Here is a 6,000-nt window from a genome sequence, read left to right on the forward strand (position 1 = left end):
CCTAAAGATAAGAATTGATTGTGTTATAATAGAATGTTTGATATTTAGTTTTAGTAGACAGTTCTCTATGAAATTTTCATGTTTCTGCATGGTTCATATCTTCAAAACAAGGGGACATGTTTGAATAACAAAGGCTTTGGAATCTAGATATTTAGAAACTTATCTTCTTTTATATTCTTAGTTAATAAACATAAAGACCCTTCTTGTCTTCTCTGGAGAGTATTTGTTTACATTTCAGAATAACAGATTCCCTGTTTTTCTCTGTGCCACCATCCCCTATATAAGTCCCAGGGCTCATAATTTCATGATTCCTCTCCTGTTATACACTCCTGCTGCATGCACAGATAATATCTGGTTCTCATTTGTGTTGCTAAGTGAAAACAGAGATTGAAGAACTGGCAGTATAATGCTGCTCTGGTTGTGTTTGCCTGGAATAACCTTTCTCTTATCCTGATAATCTTGTTTCTTCTGTCGAGATATCAATATCTCTATGCCTAACGTTATGGTAGGTTAACTTGTGAGCTTGCAAGCAGGGTAAGATCTCTGATGTTTGAAGTTTCTGATTTAACAATTAAGAACAACATTTCCCTACTCTGGCAAAGGAAATAGACTTCCAGGAAGTCCAGAGAGCTCAGAGAGTCCCAAAGAAGTTGGACCTAAGGAAGCACACACCAAGGCTCACCATAATTACATTATCCAAGATTAAAGATAAGGAAAGAATCTTAAAAGCAGCACGAGAAAAGAAGACACTTACCTACAAAGGAGTGCCTATAAGACTATCAGCTGATTTCTCACAAGAAACCTTACAGGCAAGAAGGGGCTGGAAAGAAGTATTCAAAGTCAGGAAAGGCAAAGACCTACATCCAAGATTACTCTAGCCAACAAAGCTATCATTTGCAATGGAAGAGCAGATAAAGTGCTTCCCAGATAAGGTCAAGTTAAAGGAATCCACCATCACCAAGCCCTTATTATATAAATGTTAAAAAGATTTATCTAAGAAAAAGAAGATAAAAATATGAACATTAAAATGACAACAACCTCACAACGATCAATAGCTGAACTTAAAACAAATAAAAACCAATGAAGTAAAGAACTAGAACAGGAACAGAATCACAGAAATAGAGATCACATGGAAAGTTATCAGTCGGGACGGGTAGCAGGGAGAATGGTGGAAAAGGTACAGGGAATAAGAAGCATAAATGGTAGGTACAAAATAGACAGGAGGAGGTTAATAATAGTGCAGAAATGAAGAAGCCAAAAAACTTATATGTATGACCCATGGACATAAACTAAGGTGGAGGAATGATGGTGGGAGGGAGGGCACAGGGCAGAAGAGAATAAAGGGGATAAAAAATGGTACACTTGTAATAGCATAATCAATAAAATATATTTAAAAATTTCTGAGTTAAAAAAAGGACAATATTATGCTAATGAACTGGACAACTTGGAATGAAAAATTCATTCAAATACACAAGCTGCCAAACATATTAAGGAAGAAATAAATAAATGAAATAAGAATTTTAGCTACAAAATAAATAGAATTTGCAGTTAACAACCTTTATACAATGAAATTCCAGTTTCATAAGGCTCATTGGTGATCTGCTCTAAACATTTAAGAAAGAAGTAATACCAGTTCTCTACAAAGGTCTCCAGGATTAAAAACAAGGGCTCTCTTCCCAATTCAGTCTATGAAGCAAAACTTACTCTGATATCAAAACAAAAAATATATTACCAAAAAAGAAAACTACAGGTCACTCTTCCTCACAAATTTAAATGAAAACTTTAAACAAAAATTTGCAAATGTAATAGAAAAACATAAAAATGATAATATATCATGATCAAGTGGGGTTTATTTCAGAAATGAAAGACTAATACAACATTTGAAAATCAATCAATGTAATTTACCACATTAACAAACTAAATGAGAAAAATTATGTAATTATTTCAGTAGGCACAAAAAAGCATGGGGGAAAAGTATTGGATTTAATGATACTTTCTTGGATGAGGTATCAAAGGCACCATTCATTAACAAAAAACAATAACTTGAATTTCATCAAAAGGAATAATTTTTCCTCTGCAAGAGACATTCTTAGTGAATGAAAGATGAGCCTATGGACTCTGCAGAAAATATGTGCAAATCATATATTTGATTAATAGTGGCTAGAAAGTGTAAAGAACTTTCAAAAGTCAATTATAAGAAAGCAACTCACAAAAATAAACAAACATTTGAACAGATACTCCATCAAGATTTATAAATGGAAAATATGCATATGAAAAATTCTTAAAATCATTAGTGATTAGGGAGATGTAAATTAAAGACAGTGCACTAATACTAGAACTACTAAAACTAAAAACACTGGTTTTGGTAAAGGTGTGTAGGAAATGGAATTCTCATGCACTATTGATGGGAATATAAAATGGTACTACCACTTTTGACACCCATTTGATAGTTTTTAAGAAATTAAACATACCTTCAATATAATTCAACCATTTCATTTCTAGGTCTTTACCAAAAGAAATAAAAGCATGTACATTATTTGCCGTAGCTAAAACCTACAAACTTCTCAATTGCCTATCAAAAGATGAATTAACATTGGAAGAATTAACATCATCAAAATGTCCATACTATCCAAAGCAATTTACAGATTAAATGCAATACCTATTAAAGCACCAATGGAATATTTCACAGATATAGAACAAACACTTCAAAAATTTATATGGAACCATAAATGCCCCCAAGTACCTGCTGCAATTTTGAGAAAGAAGAGCAAAGTATGAAGGATCACAACACCTGATACCAAACTGTATTACAAGGCCACTGTAATCAAAACAGCCTGGTATTGGCATAAAAACAGGCACATGGACCAATGGAACAGAACCCAGAACCCAGAAATAAACCCAAGTCTCTATGGTCAGTTAATATTCGACAAAGGGGGCAGCAACATAAAATGGAGTAAAAATAGCCTCTTCAACAAATGGTGTTGGGAGAACTGGACAACTACATGCAAAAAAAATGAAACTCAAGCACCAACTTACACCACATACAAAAATAAATTCAAGGTGGGTAAAAGATTTAAGTATAAACCATGACACCATTAAAGTCCTAGAGGAGAACATAGGCAGGAAAATCTCAGATATTTCACGCAGCAACATTTTTACTGATATGTCCCCTAGAGCAAGGGACATAAAGGAAAGAATAAACAAATGGGATCTCATCAAAATAAAAAGCTTCTGCACAGCTAAAGAAATCAGTATTAAAATAAAAAGGGAATCAACTATATGGGAAAACATATTTCTGATGATACCTCAGACAAGGGTTTAATCTCCAAAATATACAAAGAACTTACATGACTCCACTCTAAGAAGACAAGCAACCCAATTAAAAAATGGACAAAAGGATTTGAACACACTTCTCCAAAGAGAACATACAGAGGATCCCGAGACATGAAAAGATACTCAACATTCCTAGCTATCAGAGAAATGCAAATTAAAACTGCAATGAGATAGCACTTTACACTGGTCAGAATGGCCATCATAAACAAAGCAACAAGCAGTAAGTGTTGGAGATGTTGTGGATAAAAGGGGGCATTAGTGCACTGCTGGTGGGATTGGAGACTGGTACAACCACTATGGAAAACAGTATGGAATTTTTTCAGAAAACTAAAAAGAGATCTGCCTTTTGACCCAGCAATTCCACTGTTAGGATTATATCCTAAGAACCCTGAAACACCAATCCAAAAGAACCTATGCACCCCAATGTTCCTAGCAGCACAATTTACAATAGCCAAGTGTTGGGAGCAACCTATGTGCCCATCAGTAAATGAATGGATCAAGAAACTGTGGTACATTTGCACAGTGGAATTCTATGCAGCAGAAAGAAAGAAGGAGCTCTTACCCTTTGCAATAGCGTGGATGGAACTGGAAAGCATTGTGCTAAGTGAAATAAGCCAGGTGGTGAAAGACAAATACCATAAAATCTCACCTTTAACAGGAACCTAAACAACAAAACAAACAAACAAGCAAAATGTAACCAAAGACACTGAAATAGAGAATAGGCTGACAGTGACCAGAGCAGAGAGGGGAGGGAATATCAAGGGAAAAGGGGAGGGGTTTACAGGAAAAAGTATAAAGGACACATGGACAAAAACTAGGGGTGGGGTGTGGAAATGGGAGGGCGGTGGGGAGGGCTGAGCAGGGTGGGTTGGGATGGGAGTAAAAGACAGAAAACTGTACTTGAACAACAACTAAAATTAAAAGAAGATTAATTAACAAATATATGATGACATACATTACTGTAGACTGCCCCTCAGCAATACACTTAAAATGTATTTGGTGATACCAACTTCTCCAGCAAAGGAGACAATGAAAAACAAAAACAAACAAAAAAAACAACAAACAACTTTTGAGAAGTTAGGACAACAAAAGTCCTAAATTGTGGGGGTAGTCACAGGAGTGTTTAATGGTGGAGGGTGGCAGTGGAGGGCCATGGAACTGAAGTGGGGCTTATTCTATAACAGACTTTTGACACAGAATCAATATGTGATGTTGGGCTATGATTATTTGGGAGCATTTGGTCTACTGTCATAAGTCTGGTGTTATTGGCTTTCCTTTTATTTTAGTAATAATTTCATGTTTCTATATTTTGTCCATTGAATTTAGATGAGAAGTTAGTGGGGAGTTGAGACTTGCCGGTTTGTCAGATAAGGACTTTAAAAGTAATGCCCTTTCGAAGTAATTTGAATGTTGTGAGGTAGGAGTGAGTTGGAAACAAATAATTTTTATGTCACAGGCTACAAGTTACTTGAATTATGGGATTGTAAGTAAAAGATCATATATTACCTCTTCCCTGTGAAATTTTGATTATCAAAATAACCGCTATTAATCATGCTTCAACTGTTCCAGTCTTTAAATCTCCAAAATAAAACTCTGTTCCCAATGGGATATACTATCATTTGGTATCAAAAAAACATTCTTCGCATGTATAGGATGTTCCCACTCAACCCAGGTAACATGAAATCAAGTGCAGACTTTGGTTTACATGCCGTATTTCCTTACCTTGAGTTAGAGTATGACATATATGCAAAAAATTTCTTCATAGAGCAGGCAAGAACATTTTCAGTTCCTTCCTGCCCAACCAATTACATATTTTTCTTCTGAATACAAAAAATAAGAACAACTCCAAGAACCTAGGCCTGTCTTTTATTGATCACATTTAATGATTTTGCTATTAACTTTTTAAGGAGTTAGGAATAAGGACAAAAAACTGACTTAATGGTAGTATCTTATAGTGTTCCTGGTACTTTTTTGTAAAGATTTGTGCTTAGTTTTTGACAACCTGCTTTGTTGCTGGCTTCTTAGCTGTCTTTATTCCCAGGTCTTTTGGTTGGTGCCATCTGATATAAACCCTGGGGCCCTGGTATATCTCTTTCCCTGAAAACCTAAGCCATGGTCATAATTCTAATTCAGAGACCTAGTTTCAGGTTACGGGAAAAAGGAAGCAGAGAAAAAAAATTAGGCAAACATTTTGAAAATAGACAGCATCAGTCACAGAGAGTATTTGGTGAGGTTGCCTGCAATTCCATGTAAGCCATCACCACCAAAGGAGAGCAAGTACAGATAATCTCCTTGTTCATTACCTGACATGGACACCGGCCTGCAGTGTCCTCGGCGTTATGGGTGAAATGAGACATTCCCACAGACTACCGAGTCCTGTGGAAGAAAAGGGATGGCACAGCTAGTCTCAAGGGGAGAGCACTTTGGAGCAGCCTGGCCACTCTCTCAAAGGGGAGCACCCGGATCCTTCCCTTCACAGATTTTTATTGGCTTTTAAATTGCACAGGAATACAGGTAAAGTTCATTAATCATTGTCAGGCAGTAAGGATAAACAATAGATAGCATACAAAGAACTGTCAGGGCTTATCCTGAGTCAGGGTCTGTTAGCTAAAGGGCTACAAAATGTTGGGAAACAAACTCTTTTCCTGCTCAGGCCTTTATCATTTA

Source organism: Phyllostomus hastatus, unplaced genomic scaffold (genome assembly GCF_019186645.2).
Source record: "Phyllostomus hastatus isolate PE091 unplaced genomic scaffold, TTU_PhHast_1.1 phas_contig_40, whole genome shotgun sequence".
Taxonomy (NCBI): Eukaryota; Metazoa; Chordata; class Mammalia; order Chiroptera; family Phyllostomidae; genus Phyllostomus; species Phyllostomus hastatus.